General features: G+C 39.3%; 1 pseudogene; it reads left to right on the top strand.

Moving 5' to 3' along the window:
* Nucleotides 1-58: 58 nt before the first annotated feature.
* Nucleotides 59-23,014, top strand: LOC129356598 (uncharacterized; annotated as a pseudogene).
* Nucleotides 23,015-23,836: the final 822 nt, after the last annotated feature.

Raw genomic sequence — 23,836 nt, forward strand, 5'->3', positions numbered from 1 at the left:
GAGTGTTTTCTGGTTGGCTGCGGCTGCACTCGTCCCTTCTGCAGCAGAGCGAGGGCTTCAAGGGGCGTGGTGTGTCTTGTTACATAAAGGAGCGCTGATCGTTGATTTAGAGGAACAAACTGTTCACGATCCTTTCCTTTCTTCACAAGGTAAAGAGAAAACGCTGCATTTGACCTCTCTAAGCACTGTGGTATTTCCATTCTAACCAGTTTAATTGTAGATAAAGAGAAGGTTTGATAATGACATGAAGATTCATTTGTTATTGTGTCACTATATTTCTTTAAATTAATGTTGATGTTTGTTTTTTAGTGCAGGTTGTTAAAAACATGTCGACCTTCCTGTTAAGGATCGGACACCTGCGATGTGTCAATCAGGTAATTCTTCATCCTGACTTTTAAAAGCTCATGTTTCAGCCTCTGGTTGCTGAAAAAACAGGACTTTCACTCAGGCTTTACAAGTTGCTTATGTGGACACATTCTAAAGCTGCAAACCAATGTCTTTCTGTGTGCCTATGCGAGCCAGTCTAGTGTGCTTTGCTTCAAAAATACATACTCTGATCATTTCACAAAATAATATATATTTTTTTTGGTCATTAGGCCTGCATCGACATAAATTCAGAGATCAGTGGATATTTCTTTCTTTCTTTTTGACAACACTGTTTTGTACAAAAAAATTAACATTTCCACCCCACATTCATACAACAGAGGTGTGTAGTAATTTCTCACATCTACACAGTTACAGTTCCTTAAGCATCTGTTTTTATGTACATTTGGGAGTACCCTAGTGAAAAAAATATGTACATTGATATATTTCAAATATACTAAGTATTAAGTTTACTACCTATAAATATATATGAAGTATACTAAAAGTATGTTTTTACCAATTTGGACATTCTAACTTTAAATATAATTGAAAACAAATAAAAGTATACTTTAAGTGAACAAAATATGCATTTGCCCAAGTGTAAATATACCCTTGCTCAAGTCTATATTTAGAAGATATTTTAAATATCTTTAGAATATTTGCTAAAGATATTTTGTGTATACTTTAAAATATAGGCTCAAAATAGATTTTTTTTAATTTACTTAATGCTTACTTTAAATTATTAATGTCAGTATGTTTTAAATTACATCTTATTATATACTTTAGGCTAGTAAACTATGCCTTTCTAGGTGCCTTAATAATCTTTTACTATTTTTGTTAAAATGGAAAAGAATAAAAAATAACAGTCCTTATAATGGAACTTAATGTACTGTTGTTTCACAAAGTAAGTCATATATTCATACCTCAAAATATCAAACATTGATAGTTTAGTGACAGAGGCGCTACAACGAGACAACACTTGTCTTGTTTAATATGTTAAAATGTAACATACTTTGTAAATACGTATTTCCCTAGGGTAGTTTAAAAACAGCATGTTTAAACTTTAATGTTGTGACATGCTATGAACAAACAAAAATTAATATTAACAGCAGCAGAGTAGAAAATTGTCACATAGCCAAAGGGAAAGCCTGCCATTGGCTTCCTGATGATTCCACTCCATTCAAATGTCTCTTTGCAGCTCCATCTCCGTTTGCCTTTCTCCCACTTTGGCTTCCTATCAGGCCAGTCAGCGAACAGAAGGAGAAGTTGTGAACAAGGACATGGATTTTCTTTTCTGTTTTAGCGTACTCTCACTTTAGTTGTAGCAATAGCAGCTGAGGAGCTGAATGAAGCCTTTCAGTCCATATTGACACTTCTGTCTTAGCATGATTGTTAATAGTGCAGGACATTTCTGGTAAGCTTTATAACATACATCATAGACAAATGTTAGTGACAAATGTAAAACTTCAATAGAATCCATGGTTCCAGGAAGCTGCCTTTTCTCAGCAATCTGGAGCCCAGACTGGTTGTCACCATGAAAACCAGTCAGAGTTTGATCACCTTTTTTTGGTAAAACTAACACAATTATTTGCAAGGTCACATCATCAGTCAGAGCATGGTGGTCATAAAAATGAGCACACACCTCACTGATGATGCAGTTTAATGTCTAAAAACTAGCTAATAAGTAGTTTATGATGTAAAGCACTTTGAAATGCCTTGCTGAAATGTGCTATACAAATAAAATTTGATTGATTGATTGATTTGATTCTTGAGGACCTGATTGCATTGACAAAGCTCTGGAGTCTCAACATCTTAAATCTCATTTTTGTGACCAATAAAAAAGTGCTTGAATTAGTTGCTGCTGGTCAATCCCTGCTGTCACACACAAGCCAATGTCCTAAAAGAAAAGGTTTTTATATGGCAAACAAGTGAAGTTATGTGATTTAATTAGGTAAGTTGTAAGATCTGTGGTCTTTAGACGTTTCCATGGTAAACAATATTCTGAAACTTAAGTGTTATTCTCAAATTGACTTTTTCTGCCCACATCAGCATTGTTTTACATACATTAACAACCCCTAAGCATTTCATCAATTTAACTTAATTTTTTAAGTAGAGCAGAGTATTTTTATCAGTGTACTTTAAATCACTGCTGGTCCATTGCTGCTCTGGAACTCTGATGACTTTAGCCCAGTGCTTCTCAAATAGTGGGGCGGGCCCCCTTTGGGGGGCGCGGTGCGATACCTGGGGGGGCGTGTGATCCTGGGGAACAGGCATTTTTTTGGCCGAACTAGTATAAAGTGTAATTGCGCACAGTAGGCGGCAGTGGCGCTCTCATTGTTACTTCTGTCACGTTTGCGACAGTGCAACATTTTACGACTTACAAGACAACAGGTTTGCCTTGGTTAGCAGTGTTAAGTCAACAAAAAGCTCCGACTGCGTTCTGTCTATGGCCTCCGTTATTCAACAACCCCCAACATGAAAAAGTTTTTCACAGGGATGAAAAGAAAAGCGGAGAGAGACAAAGATAATGAGACAACAGAAAGTCAACCGAAAGCTAAGAAGAGGAAATACGACGAAGCGTATTTAGCGCTTGGCTTCACTGTGACTACAGTTGGAGAAGAGGAAAGACCGCTGTGTTTGCTGTGTCTAAAAATGCTCGCAGCGGACAGCATGAAGCCAAATAAATTAGCGCGTCACTTAAATACGTTACATCCCAATCACGCCGATAAGCCGCTAGAGTTTTTTCAGCGAAAAAAAATGTTAATAAGGAAAAAATGTTATGTAGAAATGGATAGTCACGGTGGGAGTGGGGGCGCGAATAGTTTACTTCTTGCTAGGGGGGGCGTAACGGAAAATAATTGAGAAGCACTGGTTTAGACTAATTTAATATTTGGCGTTTTGAAATACCGAATGAAATGCAGTAAAGATTGTTTTGTATTTTTTGTTTTTTGTTGTGTGGAGGTTTGAACTAACCCTAGTGCTTAAACAATTTATTTTCTGAGAAAAATTACAATGTCTTGTATTTTGAAAAAAATATTTTTGACCTCATTACTACATACATTTGTGTGAAGATGCTAACTTGAAATTTGATTGAGTATTTCACAGATTCAGTGATGTTAAATTTACTTAATCACAGATTAAATATTCTCAGTGTGAGGAAAAATAGATTTACTGCTGATTTGGCACTTTTAACTGACTGTTACATTATAGTTTAAAAGATGACTATTCTTGCAGTTAAGTTTAACTGTAGAAAATAAAGGTGTAATTTCAGAATGACTTTTCTTTATATTTTTCAAGTCCAATTCCATGTTTCATCACAAAACATCACAAAGTTTGAGACAAATACAGATTTTAAAAAATACATAATCTATTTACATTTAACATATGTCAATTCAACATTCTTGTTGAAAGACTGAAGGACTTCAAATTCCAAGACTTGGGACTTGATTCAGGATTTGAGGATAAAGACTTGACCCTTAGCTGTCACTTACAAAACAATGATTTGGTCCCACCCATGTTCATATTTTTTCTTAGAACAAGCTATTTAATTTGTATTACAGTTTTTATGAATGTGATTTCAAAGAAATATTATTATCTGTATTAATATTGTTCAAACATGGCAAACAAAACAAGGTTTTTTCTGTGGTTGTACATTTAACCAAAAAATGGTTACATATTTTCATAAAATACAACACTGTATAAAATCAGCATGAAATGCCTTTGTTGTTCTTTACCGCAAGTGCTGTGTCCATTAATTAAATTTTAAAGCTATTTGTAATTTAGAAGCGTAATAGAGTTGAATTGCTTTGGTAGAAACAAAAATCTTCTTCTCCTTCATTAAATCAGTTTTCTGCACATTTCTGTTCATTGTTTATCTATTGTATTTATTCACTGATTAAGATTTTTTTTTATTTAAATAAAAACAACAGCTATTGATGTTTGTGCAGAGCATTATAAGCAGCTTAAGTTGTAAAAAACGAAGGTCATCTCTAAGTGAGCTGACCTAGACCTACTGATCATGGTCTAGAAAAAAAAAATCTAAATGCTTATCAATGTCACATTAATAATGACTTGGCTTGTCTAGTTAGAAATGAATATTTTTAGAAATGTTCAGCTTTTATTCAATTTTCCAACAAGGCTGTGTTGTGGAGTTAAACCATGCCTAAAACATGCTGGAGGGTTTTTCAGCTGGCCTTAAAATAAGCAGAAGAAAACTGTAAATGCAACATGTTAGTCAATATTTTCTTTCAGCCCAAAGAAAGCCCAATATGTATAAGTAATTATTTTTAATTTAGTGTTAAAGCTGCTTGATCAGGGATGGGCAATCCCGGTGTCCTGCAACTCTTAGATGGCTCCCTGGTCCAATACACTTCAATCCAACAGCTGAATCACCTCCTAAGTTCTCCAGCGTCCTGCTACTGACCTCATTATTTGATTCCAGTTTGTTGAAGTAGAGACGCATCTAAATGTTGCAGGAGATCGGCCCCTGAGGCCTGGAACTGCCCACCCCTGTACGACATGCTGTTAGTGAGCATGGCTGCAGGGCTGGTTACTGCCTCGTCAGCACTATGTTGCACTCAGCACAGCCACATCAGTATGGACCCAGATCTGTTTGCCAGTGGCGTGCTATATATCGAAATAGTGTTCTAAAAACAAGTTCTTGAACTTAACCCAGTGAAATGAAAACTATTTCTGCATAAGTCATGTCATATAAGTTGTTGTTGTTATAGCATGTTGTTATCCAACCAAAATGGAACACAATTGATAGGTAATAAGGGACTAATAATTTTGACCCTGGTAGTTTTTGGTTTTTGTGAAAGAATTTAGTTTCTGTATGCAAAGAAAACCAATCATCTAAAATAAAGACTAGGATGTTTGGAAAAGCTGTATTGAAGAATCACTAATTTCATTTTATTTTTTGATAAAAAAGAAAAATTTCATAGAAGGTCTACTAATTTTGACCTCAACTGTAGGTTAATTACACTCAGGCTGAGGTTTTCATGTCTTTTCTCTGTTATGGGATGGTATTTTGTAAAATGAACTTTTTGAGCTTTATATCATGTTATTATTCCATAATCAAAACCATAACTAATGTTGCTTTGACTTAAACAAGTGGAAGTGTGTAGAAAAGCATTCCTGCAGTTTTGTAAGCATTTGCAGTTACAGTAAACTCTGAACCATTTCTCTTGTTTTTGTGTTGTGCTGCCAGTGCTTGAAAACTCAGAGTTGGAATATACTGAGCAGAGCATCGACAGCTTTGCCTTTCAGCACAAAATCATCAGGATCCAAAAATTCATCAAAAAAAATTAGGAAAGGTAAGTTTTAGAAAACAAGTTCTGCTGTTAGGTTATGTTTTACTTTTCTAATATTTTAAATGAAATTTGAACTGTGGCACAAAAATCGTTGATCTAATCATTTCCATGAGTGGTATAGATATCCTAATATTGGAGCAGATAAAAAACCCAAAAGAACTAAAGAGTGGGAACTGAAACCCAGGTCTTTGGAGTGTGATCAGGTTCGAGGTTATTTTGAAAACCTTGAACCTGGAGAGATATAGGGCCCAAAAGCTCAGGGAGGTTTTGGGCCCCCTTCCAAATGACAAATGACTGCGTACTTTTGTTGAACACCTTTTGTTATCCTGGTACATGCAAATAGCTTTTCACCTTCTATTAGCTTTATCTCCATGTTATTGAAAGTTACCAGGTCATTGCAAGCCCTGAAACATGCTGTGTTTAAATTGTTTCTCATAAAAGATAAAGATTATTAAAGTAATTGGCTCTAATAGACTATTTCTGACCTGTTCTGGGTATTTCTGGAGATGGCACTAGGAGGTGGCAGAGGAGCTTGATTAATGAATTAATGAATGAATTCATTCATTAATTTTCCTTGACAGATTCTGTCTCACATTGTTCTGTCAGTGTAACACTAAAACAGGCTCAGGAATCAGGACACTGGAATCAGGATCTGCTTCAGTTTATTCCTATAAAACACAGTGTCAGATCCCAGCAGCTCAGTTAAGCAGCTTCTGCCCTTTTTATATTAACAATAAATGGAATAAAGAAAAATAAAATCATGTACAAATCAACGTCAAAGAAATATGTTAATACATAATGCAAACTAATATAAATAAAAATTATAGTACAAACTCAAATTCTAAATTTTATCATCAATCGACAGCCTCATTTTGTGGATACTAAATGCTTCAATCAGCTTTTGATAAGCATGTAAAAAGCCTCAGAAAGTCCTTCAAGGAATTGATCATAAAAACAGGACCAGTGACCGAGTCCATAATGAAAAGACAAACTCAGAGAAGAACAGCTTCAAGCACTGAAGCACAGGTTCCTTTGTCTCATACATTTAGACGAGGAGGATGTTCTACTTCTGGAGGCTTGGAGTTCATTTGGGGTTTTGTTGTTGAGAAGGGGAAGCTGACAATAACTTTTGAAAGAAAAACTAGAAGAAATTGAATTATATAAAAAAATAATAAACAAAACAAACAAAAAAGTAAACTTGCAAACTACTTTCACCCAATCATCACACACATTCACACCGTAATGGTAAAAGCTACTGCAGGGCTGCCCAGAGTTGATCCTGGAGGACCGACGTTGGTACTGAATAGTAGCAACACCCCATGATTACAGGATTAATTTTCATCATAAAGCCCTCACCTGTGCTTTATGATGAATCAAAACATATAGAACAAAAACGGAACAGCAAATTGTGTACATTGATATTTTAACTATGACTTCTTTGAATTAATCAATACAAACAGCATGGAACAAAGTGCTTCAACTTCTGGAATTGGTTTGGTTTGGCTTTATTGAATGTACTGTAATAAAAGAATAAACAAAGTTATTTACTAACCAAATGCATTTAAAACAAAAGCAAACAAAATAAAAGAACAGTAGTAAAGTATATTTACACGTTCTTCAAAGGAATGGGCGCCCCTTTTACTCTTAACTTGGTTTTATCAGTTTTCTTATTATTTGCCATATCAATAATTAGTACAGTGCATTCATAATTGCAAGTCTTCTCGTTGTTCATGTTGTAGCACTTAGTTCATGTTGTAGTGCTTTTGTCATTTGTAATTGTGCTTTCAATTTGCTGAAGTGGTTTGCACTTCAGGGCCACTGTAGGCAAGACTAGGGAACACTGAAGAATAGGGAGCGCTGGGGCGTGCTGCGGTGGCGGAGGGGTTTAGCACAGCCCACATTTGGAGGCCTTAGTCCTCAACGTGGCCGTTGCGGGTTTGACTCCCGGACCCAGCGACATTTGCCACATCTCTTCCCCTCTCTCCTTGCCCTCTTTCCTGTCAGCTTACTTTCATATAAGGACCACTAGAGCCCACAAAAACCTTGGAAAAAGAAATATAGATATCAAAAAAAAAAAAAGAATATGGAGCGCTGTTTCCTCCAGGACATGTTAGGCTTTATTTAAAATAAACAGACTTGTTGACAGTTTACTTTGTGTGTATTTATAATTTTAGGTTTCATGTTATTTTATTATCAACAATGACCCCAAGAAATCTATATTCACTTGTTCTTTCAATTTTTACACCATATGTATGTATAGGGATTTGACTTACTATTCCCAAATAGCATAATTTCAGTTCATTCAAGAACAAGTAAGTACCTTTCAGCTTTTGACCTTGTTTCAATAGTTTAAGTTGTTTTCTACTCACACATCACATTATTATAGCTGGTTTGTCCATCTTGCTTTTTTGTGGCAGCGGTTGACAGGCTTCAATTTTGTGTCAATTCCTTTTGCATTCAGGAAAGCTGTTACATGTAGCTCAAAAGATTCACCATCTTGCTTTTTTGGTACCTCTTTATCCATTATTGTCACTGCTAGTGCTTAAGAATGTAGTCAGATTTTTAATCCAGTTACTATGTCATTTAGTGTGGCATATTGCTCCTGCTAAGCAACATGGATTTCCAGTGACACAGTCCTTTGGTCTTTTTCTGTGTTGTGTAATCTCAATATTTTAGCCTCTTCCACCAAGTCAATTTTAATGTCATCTACCTCTTCTGAAGCTCGGTTCTACTTTTTGGTGGCTTTGCTGTACTAATTCAATAACCAATTTGTGTCAGAGAGAGAGACTGGCACATGAAATGATGATCATGGATCAGGTAGTAGCCTGGTGCTACCTGGTGCCTCCAGAGGTGTATTTAGAAATAAAATATATTTCTATATTTCTTGTGTGTAGAGCCAGAAGGCTGGGACAGAACTGCCTCTATTCCAGTGGCCAATGCATCCACCTCCTCAACAAATTTCTTGCAGGGATCTGGCTGAATGAGGACTGGCGGCAGGGGTGGCCCTAAGTGAAATGTGGTTTTGGGGCCCTCAGGTTCTGCTAATAATGTGGACTGGCTGCAATTAGCAGTCTGATCATCAGATCGCTCACACACCTACTATAAACTTATTGTATCTCTAGCAGTGATGTTTACATTATATGCATGTATAATATAGGATACATTTATTGGCAAACTGACTTATTGACCAATTGATTTCTGAGTGATAATTTCCTTAATTTTGGGAATTGTGATACTTACACATGAAGCCCATCTTAACCCCTAAACTGATCTTCATCAGCAAAGGTTTAAAAATCAGCCTCTGTCCTCTTCTGCTCCACAGTGAAAAGTTTAACTGACAGACTGGCCCACCAGATTGTATCTGTAAGCTTACAGTTAACAATAAGCGTACAGATACTGTATGCTTATACTGTACAGATACTGAACAGGCCACTGTTGCCAACTCACCGACTTTCTTGCTATATTTAGCGACATTTCAGACAAAAAAAAAAATTCATATCAGCCAAAATCAAAATCGGCTGGTCTGGCTTTTAAAGATCGGAAACCAGGGATTGGCTAGAATACTGCAATCGGTGCAGCCATACACAAACATTCATGACATTCTTTGATTAAATAAATTTCTCTTAAGCGTTACTCCAATAGCTAAAAATGTAATTTACACCAGGTGAGTCTTTCTCCCCTGGAATGTGGACCGGTATTGAACTGATTTTGTGCATTCAAAAATTTTAACAGAAGTTTCATATAACTTAGAAGTTGATGTAAAGAATAATGTTTGTTTTAGCCACAATATGATTTTGCTCAGCAGCAAACAACAAATCCCAACTACACCATAGAGCAGCTCATCGACTTATTAATGCAGTAGGCAGGTAGCCTGATGGGAAAACATTTTGCTAGACAATATCAAACATTGAGAAGTTTTAATTATTGTTATTAAACATTATCAAACATGGTGTTTTGAAGCCAAAAATACCTCTGAAATATTCAGAGCCAACCATGAGAACCATCTCACTTAAAGTTAAAACTCAGTTTCGCACAAACATAAAGACCCTAGCATAAATGTTTCGTTGTTGGACTGGACCGTTCATGCTAATTTTCTATTAGCAGCTTTACAAATCTTTTACATTACGTTTGCAAGGCACATTAAAACAAACCTTTATCTTGTTTTTTTTTTCTATTCATCCTCTTTCTTTTCTCCCTCTGAAGCATAAATCCTTTTTTTGAAACATTGTTTCAAAAAAGCACAGCAGCTCATGTTACTATCCAAGAGTGCGGTACCTACCACAGCCACTAAGGGCCCCCAAGAGCATTTGTTTTCTTTTCATCAAGAAATTAATTTCTACATACATTATAAAATATATATTATTGTAAAAACAAATAACTTCATAATGAAATTGTGTATTTTGATATTATAATGACATAGAAATTATTACCAAAAAAATCGGGGGGGCCCCTTAGTGATCTTTCATTGCAGTTACACGTTTTACACCATTTCAAGTTCAATGTTAAAATCACATTCATAACCCTTTTAGTTTCTTAGATTTAGCATTCATTTATAATTTTATGATAACCATAACTTATTACTTTTATTTTAATCATAATGTGAGTTATTACAGTTGTTCTGAAAAGAAACCAAGAATAATCTGTTACTGTAATTATTTGATACCAAAGTTACAGTTACTTGTTTTACTTGTAAGTGTTCCCACAAGAGTAAGTATTATTATAAGTAAACCAATATTGATGTAAGTAAATCTTATCTAATTACTCAAAATGTTTAGATTTCATCCTATAAAACTTTCATGCTGTGAAACAATAAATAGTCTCAGCTATTTTTTATAAATTTACAAGCTTTATAAAATAACACACACAACCAGATTTATTTTATTGCAGACTGGGTCTACTGTTGGCTTTAGATGTCACTTGTGTGACTAGTTTTAAAGACAACTTTATTTATTGTTACTGTTAACTAAAATCTCCATCATGGGGAAGTGAGATTATCTCGGATTTTCTTGACACCCCCTCCTCGAGGTGAGACCTTTCACATGCTGGGAGTCCAACACCCTCCTGCAGTTCTGAACCCTAATCCCCAGGAGAGAAGAAGAGGTTCGTCTGGGATGCTGGGATGTCAAGAAGCAGATTCTTCATCCTCAGTTGTCACAAAGGTCTTAATATAGTCATCAAAACTCCACTTCTCTTCACAACCTATAAAAAGTAAAATCAAAGTAAAATCTGAGAAACTGATCATTTTAAGTGGCCCTGTTGTGTGTGAGTTGTGTACTTTATATTTCAAATAAAGTAAGCTTACTGAAAGCACAGGTAAGATTGCCAACTGTTCCATGTTAACTGAGGTTTCCCTTATTTTCAGCCAAATCCAAGTGTCCCATATGACTGCTTGGTCTTCATATTAAACTCTTTATGGGGTGGGGACAAAATGGCAAACTTAGCTTGCCTACTAAAGCAAACAAACACTATATCTTTCATATGCAAAGGTCAAATTGAACCAGACTTAGCATGAGACATCCATGTTAAATGCCCAACAATACAATGTGGTCATCTACTGACATAATTAAAGCCGTATCTCCTCAGCCACTTTTTTTCTTGAAAGTTTTGACCATCCATCCATCCATCCATTTTCTGTTCATCCTTGTCCCTATTGGGGTCGGGAGTTGCTGGTGTCTATTTCCAAATAAAGGTGTTCCGGGCAAAGGCGGGGTCACCGGTCTGTTGCAGAAAGTTCTGACCACTTTAACCTAATTAAGATGAACCTTTATCATAAGACAGATAGCAGGTTGGTCTCACTTGTAATTAGTTGCTTTAAACTGTTACCTACATAACAGTTATATTTTTGAAAAAGTAACTATTATTGATTACTTTTTAACCCTCTCAGGCTCAAATTACTTGCAAAGACTAGCTAAGTAGCACTGAGTTGTTGCAAATCTGCAACATCTGCCTGGAGAGGGTTAAAACTAACTTGCCCCACACTGTTTGTGAAACCTCCAACTCAGCAGATTGTGGTACTAGCTTGATGAAATGTCTTTATCCTAGTAAACACTTTGAAATTTTTTTAGTCATGGTGATGATGATGATAATAATAATAATGATACCAATTATTATCATTATTATTAGTCAGTGATCATTGTGCCACAGTTCATTTTATTTGTTTTTTCTTGATCTGTTTCCACTGAGCATTTTTCTTTTTGACTTCAAAATAGTTCACTATGTTGACAAGTGCACTCATTCATACAGCCTAAAAGACTAAAGGGCTGTTTTCCCTAAACCTTTCACTTTTCCATATGCTAGTATGATATTTTTTACATCCCATACTTGTATTAGACATTTTGATGACTAATCATATGCAATTTCTGATTGAACATAAAATAATGTATTTTGTTTGGTGAACGTCCCTCATTCTAGACAAAAGCAAGCCTAAAACATACTTCGACATAGAAAAACTTGTTCAACACAAGCCATGTAACTTCCCTAAGAAAGAAGTTTCTCCAACTGCCTCAACAGTAAATGAAGCTTCACTGGAAGCCATAGCTTCTGTAGCCACAAAGCACACGTCCCCTGATGCTTCAGCTGAAACTATTGCAACCACTTATGACATAACAACTCAACCAGTGACAACATCCTTTGTTAAAAGTGTACCCTCCAAAATAACAACTGCTGAATCTATTGTTGAAGTTCCTGAAGACTTTCCAGGAGAAGACGCTCTAATTTTAGAGGCCTCCAAAGTGGCTGATGAGCCTGTAGTTGATGTGCCACAAGTCCCTATGCATCCTGCTCCTGCCTCTGTAGAATTGGCTCCTGATCCATTTGTGGACGTTGTGCTGGTAGATGGGGCCCTGAACGTAATTCATGAAGCTGTGGCAAATAAGAGATCCATGGAGCCTGTGGAAGAAACACCTCCTGCAGAAGGGTTTCTAAAGTCTGTGGTGGAAGGGGGTGGTGTGGAGGTGTCCCTGGAGCCTTTGACAGAAGCAGCCCCCAACGAGGTGTCCCTGGAGCCTTTGACAGAAGCAGCCCCAACGAGGTGTCCCTGGAGCCTTTGACAGAAGCAGCCCCCGAGGAGGAGTCCCTGGAGCCTTTGACAGAAGCAGCCCCCGAGGAGGAGTCCCTGGAGCCTTTGACAGAAGCATCCCCCAACGAGGTGTCCCTGGAGCCTTTGACAGAAGCAGCCCCCAAAGAGGTGTCCCTGGAGCCTGTGGTGGAAGTGGCTCCCACAGAGCCATCTCCAAATCTTGCAACGAAAATGACACTGAGAACTGTGTCAGATGGGGTACCTGAAACTCTAACTGCAGACCTTCCAGCATCCCTGCAGCCCATGGCAAAAGCAGTTCCTCAGCCTGTGGCAGAAGCAGCTATGTCAGAACCAGACCCTGCAGATTCTGTGCCAGAGCCTGAAGAAGAGGTGGTGCTGGACCCTGTGGCAGAAATGACTGATTCTACAAATGTAGTTCCTGGCTCTGAGGATCTTGTGGACCCTGCCTGGGTCCTTTCCAAGACTGCTGAAGAAGAGCAGCAGCTGGATTCCTCTGCTGAAGCAGTTGGACCATCACAGGGTACACTATAACTTTCCCCTCCCTACAATCCTTCTGTTTTCTCCTGTGGAACCTGTATTTCTACAGAAAAATGCTACATAACCAGGCACTTTTTTCTTCTTAGCCTCAGAGAATGTGTCCTAGTGGTCTTTCTCAGTGTTACTTGGTGAATATCTGCAACAAGTAACTACTGCTTTTAGAAACTGACTGCTCCTCATATCTTACCTTGTTGTCTGCCCTATTTTACTCTATTTAACCTTCTATGCTGCTTTTCATTTATCTTCACTGCGGAATGATGTCACTCCCAACATGTTGCATGTTGAGGGGGGGAAAAAGAAAATGTAATTGCTGTTACCCAGATTAATTGACATGTGCTTATTCCATACAAACATTTAGCCAAGTCATTTCTATGTAATGTATATATAGAAATCACTTTAATATATTTTATGAAAGTGGTTTAATGAGATTAGTGACAGAAGTGCAAATAAATGGTTTACTGCCGGAGCTATGTGTGAGGCAGACATGATGGATTACGATTTAAGTAAAGCTTTAGTTTTTTCAAGTCAAATGCCAAATTTGGATACTCTGGAAATTAATTTAAAGAGTCAGAAGTCAGACCCATCTGAGTTCAAATGAAATGCAGCATTAATTCACTTTGTTGTCACATGTTTTACACTGTTGGGCGTCTCTCGTGATGCATGGGCTTGCATTAATGAAAAGTGTCAATTTTGTCATTAATTTATGTACCCTTAGAAAATGTGTTACTTTGGTTTGTGCTTCTAAATTTATATTTTTCCTTTACAAAATTACATTTTTATATTCCCAAAAGATTTGGAAGTATTTATATAGAAACTTTGATGTAAGGATTCATAGTCTCACCCCCAGTTAAAAATATTGTTCATTTCAATTTTTAAACTAACAATGGAGAATATGAAAGTCGTTGTTTTCCAGCTGGTTACACCTTTCAGTACTTCAGACTTTACTAAATATACTCACCTGTTACTTTTTATGTCTTATTTGCAAATTGCATGGCAATAATAGTACTGACATGTCTGACTTGTGCACTTTATTTATATGTAACAGGTAAATGTGATTTTCTCTTCAACTCCTTTCATATAAAAAAAATCACATTATGAGACTGAATCTTGATTGTTGTGGAAACGTTTAGATTGTTTTGCTTTTTTTTCATCAAATTTCTTTCCAACTGTAAATGTTCCTACTTGTTAACCAGAGTTGGTAACAAACAGATGGGTGACAAATGAAAATTTAAAGTACTATTAAGACTGAGTAAAGACATGTGGAATGATGGGACAGGTTAGCATTTTGGTTCAAACACTGGACTCTTCTTTCTTTGTGATACTGCGAATGGTGACCAGAAGCGATATATGGATACAAATATTTCAGCCCTCACAGATTTCTTGGAGGGGTTTTTTGTTTCTGTTACACACAAATATTTCAAATTGTCAAACAAATTTGAATTAAAAATGCATTTGCCCTTAATCTATGGTTTCATAACCCTTGGCAGTAATAACTACCTCAAGCCTTCACATTAGCCGGCAATATTTATTTGGCCTATCCTTCATTGCACAATTGTTTTAGTTCAGCAACAAAGATGAGTTTAAACACACAACCTTCCAAATAATGTTTTAAGCCATTAATGCAGAGGCTCACTTGGTGGTGCCGCCTGAGCATTTTTATTCAGGAGGTCACACAATCCTTGCTGTAAGCTTGTGATATTTCTATGATTTTTTTTAAAAAAATCTGTTACAGCACACAATAGAATTTACGATTCAATTATAGCTTGACATCTGAATTCTAATGCAGCCCCAGATCATATAGCTTACGTCATGTTTGAACAATATGTTCTTTTTATTAAAAGATGTTCACTTTGTACCGCACTCACAAAAAATTCCACTTTTGTCTCAATGAACCACAGACAATTTGTCAACATGTTTTTTGCTAGTGTTTTGTGTTCTTTTGGTTTCCTGTGGTTTCTTCCAGGATACAATTTTTGTATCCAGGATATCCAATTTTTGTCCTGTCTCCTACCTTTGTTTAATCATGAATTTACTTTAAATAGTATTGACAATTATTTTCATGCCATTTGGACCTGGACACTACTCAACTCTTCTGGATATCAGTAACTGAAAAACTTTCTACTATTTTGGGTCGCACAGTCCCTGTTTCACCAGCTCTCTGATAATTGGTAATCACACTGAAATTGGACAATTTTCCAGATAAATTCAAAAAGCCATTTCTTGATTTTCTAACTATCACCTAGAAAGTAAAACTTCTCAATTGGAAATTAAAAAACTCACTACATATTAACATCTGGACTAACCTTCTTACTGAATATATACACCTGGAAAGCATTAAATTTACGCAAAAAGATTATTTAGCTGTATTTATTAATATCTGGAACTCATTTGTGGAATTCTTCAAAAAGGAATTCCACAAATGGGGGTGATGCCGTGTACATTCCAAAAAAAACTAACATGAAAATATTGACTAGATAAAGTCACTTTCACTTACATATTCTAATAAAGTTTTTATTATCCAATCTTTTCTCAGAATCAGTTTGTGGATAGACACAACAGATTATTGCTTCACCTCACACACACAAACATGCTGATGATGTAGATTTTCTGCGCTCTTTTAGATTTGTAGTCTGCCTTTAATATTGGCAATGGCAGTGGAGGAAGTGAACAAAGCCATTCAGTCCATGTTAACCATGCTAACAAAAATGTAATTAACATTAACAGTAGTCTGTTAATGTTAATTTTTATATATTTATTGAAAAAAATCTTTATTTCTGTCAGTGAACAACATTTACGATAAACTTTATTGGATACATTAAATATATCTCTGACATCCATTCATCCATTTTCTTCCGCTTATCCGGGGTCGGGTCGTTTGGGATGAAGCTTAAGACGGGAGGCCCAGACTTCCCTCTCCCCAGTCATGTCTTCCAGCTCCTCCGGGGGAATCCAGAGGCGTTCCTAGGCCGGCCGGGAGACATAGTCCCTCCAGCGTGTCCTGGGTCTTCCCCAGGGCCTCCTCCTAGTGGGACGTGCCCGAAACACCTCACCAGGGAGGCGTCCAAGAGGCATCCTAAGCAGATGCCCGAGCCTCAACTGGCTCCTCTTAATGTGGAGGAGCAGCGGCTCTACTCTGAGTCCCTCCTGGATGACCGAGCTTCTCACCCTATCTCTAAGGGAGAGCCCAGCCACCCTACGAAGGTGGCTGGGCATTTCGGCTGCTTGTATCCGCGATCTCGTTCTTTCGGTCATTACCCAAAGCTCATGATCATAGATGAGGGTAGGAACGTAGATCGACCAGTAAATCGAGAGCTTCGCTTTCTGGCTCAGCTCTCTCTTCACCACGACGGACCGGTACAGCGCCCGCTTCACGGCAGAAGCGGGCGCTAATTCGTGAACAAGATCCCAAGATACTTGAACTCCTCCACTTGAGGCAGGACACCCCCCTCGACTCGGAGAAGGCACTCTACCCTTTTCCGGCTCAAGACCATGGCTTCGAATTTGGAGGCACTGATCCTCATCCCTGGCTTCCTGTCTAAGAAAGAAATTTGAATAATTGACTTATTTTTTTAACAATGCGATCAGCTTTATTGGAAGTGGGTGGAAAACAGTGCACTGATATATGACTCAGCTGCGAACCGCTCCAGCGAGAGCTGCAGATCACGTCCCGATGAAGCCAATAGGACCACATCATCCGCAAAAAGCAGAAATGTAATCCTAAGGCCACCAAATCGGATCCCCTAAAAACCTTGGCTGCGCCCAGAAATTCTGTCCATGAAAGTAATGAACAGAATCGGTGACAATGGGCAGCCCTGGCGGAGTCCAACTCTCATCGGAAATGAGCCTGACTTATGGCCGGAAATGCAGATCAGGCTCTGACACCCGTCATACAGGGACCTGACAGCCTGTATCAAAGGGCCCGGTACACCATACTCCCGGAGAACCCCCCACAGGACATGGTTGAACACCTTCTCTAAGTCCACAAAAACACTTGTAGACCAGTTAGGCAAACTCCCACACACCCTCCAGGACCCTGCTGAGGGTGTAGAGTTGGTCCAGTGTTCCACAACCAGGACGAAAACCACAATGCTCTTCCAAAATCCGAGGTTCAACTATCCGACAGACCCTCCTCTCCAGGACCCCTGAATAGACCTTGTCAGGTTAAAGAGTGTGACCCCTCTATAATTGGAGCACACCCCCCCGGTCTCCCTTTTTGAACAGGGAGACCACCACCCCAGTCTACCAATCCAGGGGAACTGCCCCAATATTGCAGAGTTGCGTCAACCAACACAACCCTACAAGATACAGAGCCTTAAGGAACTCAGAGCGAATCTCATCCACCCCCTGGGCCCTGCCACCGAGGAGCTTTTAAACCACCTTGGTGACCTCGTCCCCTGAGATTGGAGAGCCCGACCCAGAGTCCCCAGGCTCAGCTTCCTCAAAGGAAGGCATGTTGATGGGATTGAGGAGGTCTTCGAAGTATTCTGCCCACCGGCCCACAATGTCCCGAGTCAAGGTCAGCAGCCCACCATCCCCACTGTAAACAGTGTTGGTGCTACACTGCTTCCCCCTGCTGAGGCAAAAACTCCTCCCACGCCTGAATTTTTGCCTCAGCAACACCCTGAGATGCATGCCGCTTTGCCTGCCGGTACCCATCTGCTGCTTCTGGAGTCCCACAGGCCAAAAAGGCCTGATAGGGTTCCTGACAGCATCCCTCTCTGAATGTGTCCACCAATGGGTTCAAGGGTTGCCACTGCGACAGGCACCGACAACCTTGCAGCTGCATCTCCAGTGAGCCGCGTCGACAATGGAGGCACGGAACATGGTCCACTCAGACTCAATGTCTCCCACCTCCCAGAAAGTGTTCCAAGTTCTGCTGGAGATGGGAGCTAAAGCTCCATTTCACAAGGGATTACATCAGACAGATGTTAATAATTCTGTAAAGTTTCAAACTTCAACTGAGTCCATGCCTCCTGGATGCAATCGTTTCTTAATAGAAACAATTAAGAAAATTATTAATCGTCCGTACGCACATTGCTGCATACAGACCCTCTGTATGCAGCAATGTGCATACAGAGGGCTGCTTTTATAAGGCTTGGTCAGAAAAAAATGTGCAGCACCATATTTTACGCACAAATTAGGATATATATATCAATGTGGCATGAACTAAATAAGAAAAGAAAGTCCCCTTGTTCCATGTTCTCTACCTCTTAAAATGCAGAGATCCATTGGCAACTACTTTTCTGAAATTCTATCCAGATTTTGCTATATTTGTCACCTATCTGAACAGTTATAATATAAGCTATTGTAAATTGAAATCTTCCATGACCTGCAGCCTATCAGAGGAGCACAAGTGCAATGCTCAAGAGCTTTTATCTCGCAACTGTTATATTTGCCCCATCTCCAACACCTGAATCAAATGAACTGCTCATTAGCAGTGCCTGAATGACTGCTAATGAATATATTTAGTCATTTGATTCAAGTGTTTTGGAGAAGGGATGCATCTAAAAGTTGCAAGAAGGTAGTTCTCTGGGACATGAGTTAATCCAAGAGACATCTGTTTTTCTACAGTCTCTACAGTCTCTCTTCTTCAGCTAGTTACCATCTAATCTTCAAATAAGCTGTATAATGCATAACGGATTCAGTAAATCAAAATGTATTATAAAGTATTGGATAAAAGTCTACAAAATTGTTGTTTTTGCTGTACCTAAAATCTTCTCTGAGTAATATTTAATTTGTTGTCTTTCTGTGACACTCAGGTCATATGGACCCAGTGCAGAGGCTATTCTTGGACTCAATACGAGAATACTCAACAAATTCCCAGTAAGCATTAACACTTCATTCCGTATCATGATACTCTTTTGTGCAAAAGATCTCATGAGGTGCTGATCAGTTGGTTTTTCACCTGTTTTAAAACAGGGCAGCTGGTGGTCTGGTTGATGCTGACTCACAGTATCAAAAGGGTTTGGAAGAGGAGATAGCAAAGCTACAGAGACTGTATGGTGGTGGAGACCTAACCAGTTTTCCTAATTTCAAATTTACAGGTGAGTTAACAGTTGAATATTTGGTATTTAGTTATATATACAGATGGAAAATTTTTGACAATTCCAGTGAAGATATGTGATGTGAAGATATCCTTTTTATGAATTTGTCATTTATTGCAGTAGTGCAATCTCACTAAAAACTCAGTTTGAAAAACACAACATATTATCAGGTACATTAGTGCATTGGAGAAAGAAGTCCCAATTTATGAGACAACATTCCAGAATCAGCCTGTGGTACTAGGGTTGCCACCTTTCAGAAATTAAAATATGGGGCACCCACCATGGCCCTTATCACCCTCATTTTATTAAGCCTTGTGTTTTCCTAATTCCGACCACAAGATGGTTGTGATTGGTTATTTATTCAAGCAAATGCAGTATTTTCAAGGAATAGCTACACAACTTGAGATTGACGAGATACAACACAAATGCTACGGCAAAAGGGAGGAACCCGGATGTCAGGACTGTGGGGACTTAACTACAAGTCCCCACCCAGTGAGGGGATACACGGCCCCAATGAGCGAAACAGAGCTGAACGAGACAGCTGCTGACCTGAGAGAGAGAATCATGACCCGAATGACAACCAGGCCTCCCCGGCGCCAATTACAACGGCTGAGTGAAGTACCATCTGAAAGTCTCATTGAGAATGTGAATGCAGCATTGAGAACAATCCCTACCAACACCATAACAGAAACCAATGAGCTGATCTACAACTCAGCATCAGTGATCCTTGAGATACTTGGCTATAAGAGCAACCCTGAGACCCAATACCCACCATGGAAAAGACGGTTAGAGGCTAAAATCAAGGTAACAAGGAGGGAAGTGAGCCAACTGTCAGAGCTCCACAAGGGTGCAATGAAAAGACCAGTACCCAGAAAGTACAGGCAGATGCCCATACCTGAAGCACTCGAGACTGCCAAACAGAGGCTCCAAGCCTTGTCCATCCGCCTAAAGAGATACACAAGGGAGAATGAATCCAGAAGGATTAACCGGCTCTTCTCCACTCAACCAGCTAAGGTGTACTCTCAATGGCAGGGTAACAATAACAACAGAGCAGACCCACCAAGGCTGGAGACTGAACAATACTGGAAAGGCATATGGGAAAGGGAGGCGTCCCATCCATGATCCATGCCTACTGGCTAAAGAAACTCACTGCTCTCCATGAGCGAATGGCAGCCCAAATGAACCAGCTGCTACAAAGTGGGACTCACCCTGAATGGTTAACTGAAGGGCGGACAATCCTAATCCAGAAGGATCCATCAAAGGGTCCAGTCCCACCAACTACCGACCAATAACCTGCCTCTCCACAACCTGGAAGCTCATGTCAGGCATCATAGCGGCCAAGATAAGCAAACACATGGATAAACACATGAGCACGGCACAGAAGGGTATCGGTGTAAATAGCAGAGGAGCCAAACACCAACTCCTCGTAGACCGCACAGTTGCCCGAGACTGCAAAACCCGACACACCAACCTGTGCATGGCTTGGATTGATTACAAGAAAGCCTATGACTCAATGCCGCATACTTGGATCATTGAATGCTTAGAGATGTATAACATCAACAGGACTCTGAGAGCCTTCATTGCAAACTCGATGAGGCTGTGGAAAACCACCCTTGAAGCCAACTGCAAACCACTTGCACAAGTGTCCATCAAATGTGGCATATACCAAGGAGATGCCCTGTCCCCGCTACTGTTCTGCATAGGCCTGAACCCCCTCAGCCAAATCATCAACAAGACTGGCTACGGATACAGACTCAAAAATGGGGCCAACATCAGTCACCTCCTCTACATGGATGACATCAAGCTGTATGCCAAGAGTGAGCGAGACATCGACTCACTGATCCACACCACCAGGATCTACAGCACTGACATTGGGATGTCATTCGGACTAGAGAAATGTGGTCGGCTGGTCACAAAGAGGGGGAAGGTCATCCACACAGAAGGGGTCTCACTCCCACAAGGAACAATAGCAGACATAGAGGACAGTTACAAGTACCTAGGTATACCACAAGCAAATGGCAACCTCGATGAGGTCACAAGGAAAGGAGCCACAGCTAAATACCTCCAACGAATAAGGCAAGTCCTGAGAAGCCAGCTCAATGGCAAGAACAAAATCCGTGCGATAAACAGCTATGCCTTGCCAGTAATCAGATACCCTGCTGGAATAATTAGCTGGCCAAAGGAGGAGATAAAAGCCACAGATATTAAGACCAGAAAGCTACTAACAATGCATGGAGGGTTCCATCCCAAATCCAGCACCCTGAGACTGTACACGAGCCGCAAGGAAGGAGGCAGAGGACTAGTGAGTGTGAGAACCACTGTCCAGGACGAAAACAACTAAGATCCATAAATACATCAGGGACAAAGCCTCAACAGACAATGTGCTCAGTGAATGTCTCAGACAACAGGGAACGGAGGTTGAGGTGCCAGAGATACCATCATGGGAGGACAAACCCCTACATGGGATGTACCACCAGCAAATAACCCAAGTGGCTGATATCAGTAAATCCTACCAATGGCTGGAAAAAGCTGGACTCAAGGACAGCACAGAGGCCCTCATCCTGGCAGCCCAGAACAGGCCCTAAACACCAGAGCAATAGAGGCCCAGATCTACCACACCAGACAAGACCCAAGGTGTAGGTTGTGCAAGGAGGCCCCTGAGACAGTCCAGCACATCACAGCAGGGTGCAAGATACTGGCAGGGAAAGCGTACATGGAGCGACATAACCAAGTGGCAGACATAGTGTACAGAAACATCTGTGCAGAATATGGACTGGAAACCCCGAGATCAAAGTGGGAAACACCCCCAAAGGTGGTGGAGAACGCCAGAGCTAAGATCCTGTGGGACTTCCAGATCCAGACAGACAAAATGGTAATGGCGAACCAACCAGACATTGTCGTAGTGGATAAACATCAGAGGAAAGCCGTTGTGGTAGATGTAGCAATACCAAGTGATTGCAACATCAGGAAAAAGGAGCACGAGAAACTGGAGAAATACCAGGGCCTCAGGGAAGAACTGGAGAGGGCCTGGAAGGTGAAGACCACAGTGGTGCCTGTGGTCATCGGGGCCCTCGGGGCAGTAACCCCAAACTGGAGCAGTGGCTACAACAGATCCCAGGAACAACATCAGACATCTCAGTCCAGAAATGTGCAGTCCTTGGCACAGCCAAGATACTGCGCAGAACCCTCAAGCTCCCAGGCCTCTGGTAGAGGACCCGAGCTCAGAGGATAAGAACCACCCGCGGTGTGGGTGAGAAGGGAATTTTTTTTTTTATATATATATATTTCCTAAGCTGGGATTCAAACCTATGACTACTGCCTCCATATCTGGGTTGTGCTTCTCCTTATGTCCCCACAGCACTTCTGAAATTGTTTCTTCACATTTTCTTTCAGATTTTGTACTGTCACTAGATAGCCGCAGTTTAAAGATTTTAAATGTATATTTCTGCATCTATTGTTGAAGATAAGTTAATTTTAAAAAAAGATGTTGGCGTTAAATAATTTCAATGATAAAGCTGTGTTTTTTGTTTTAGAACCCCAGTGGGATGAAGTTTCCCAGAAGTGAACCATCAACACTTCAACTTTGTGCATAGGAACATGAATTTGTGTGACTATCAAGCAAAGGAACCGTTACCTGTTACTTATATGTGAAGATAAAATATTGGATTAGTAGAAACAGCACATTTTGTGCCTGCTCGTTTTGCATTATTGCTATCTCAAAACAGGGCTATTGGGGAAGAAAAATATATACCTAACATTTAAATGACAAAAACTTTATTTTCTTCCTAATTATCCTTGTATTAGAGCGTAACCTCATGCCCACAAAAGGGTTTAGCTGCCAGCTTCTGACTTTACATCCATTAAACTGATCTAGTAGAGTATTTGCTACAGGCAGGACTTCTGGCAATATGGTCCTGTGTGACATTGATCTGACATTCATCAGAACATAAATCATGTTCATTAGGCGGTTTCTTTCAATAACCATATTTTAATTTCATTTGTCTTTTTGTTTTTCACAATATCAGGTTTTTTTTCTGACATTCATCAACTCCTCCCTCACTAGTTATAAAAAACAAAAGATCAGACTGATAGGAAATTATAATTATAGTAATTATTACATACTAAAAATAAATGTTTATAAAGCACGTTATATACATCCTGATGAGTCTCATTTGTCAGATTAAAAATACCTTTTGAAAATAGAAGCATATTTTATACTTACCTTTAAGCATGTATAAAAATGTACTTTCCTTTAAGCCAACATTTCTGTTTTTACATTTTTTGATTCTTTTTTCTTGGTTCAGTGTAATATTGTCATTTTAAGTGTCATGTTTTTATTAGCTGTAAGTGGGAAATCAACAGAAATAAAGACTTTCAAACATCTGTGTGCAATTAATCCATGTAACGTTAATCCATGTGTTTCTCTCAGTGATAAAGTTCGTAATATAAATTTCCAATAATAATAATCAGAGCGACCATAGGATTGGAGTATTAATGCTAATGTCTATCTATAGGCATGTCTATCAGACAATGATAAACAT

This window comes from Poeciliopsis prolifica, unplaced genomic scaffold, assembly GCF_027474105.1.
Source record: "Poeciliopsis prolifica strain line A6 unplaced genomic scaffold, Auburn_PproV2 SCAFFOLD180, whole genome shotgun sequence".
Lineage (NCBI taxonomy): Eukaryota > Metazoa > Chordata > Actinopteri > Cyprinodontiformes > Poeciliidae > Poeciliopsis > Poeciliopsis prolifica.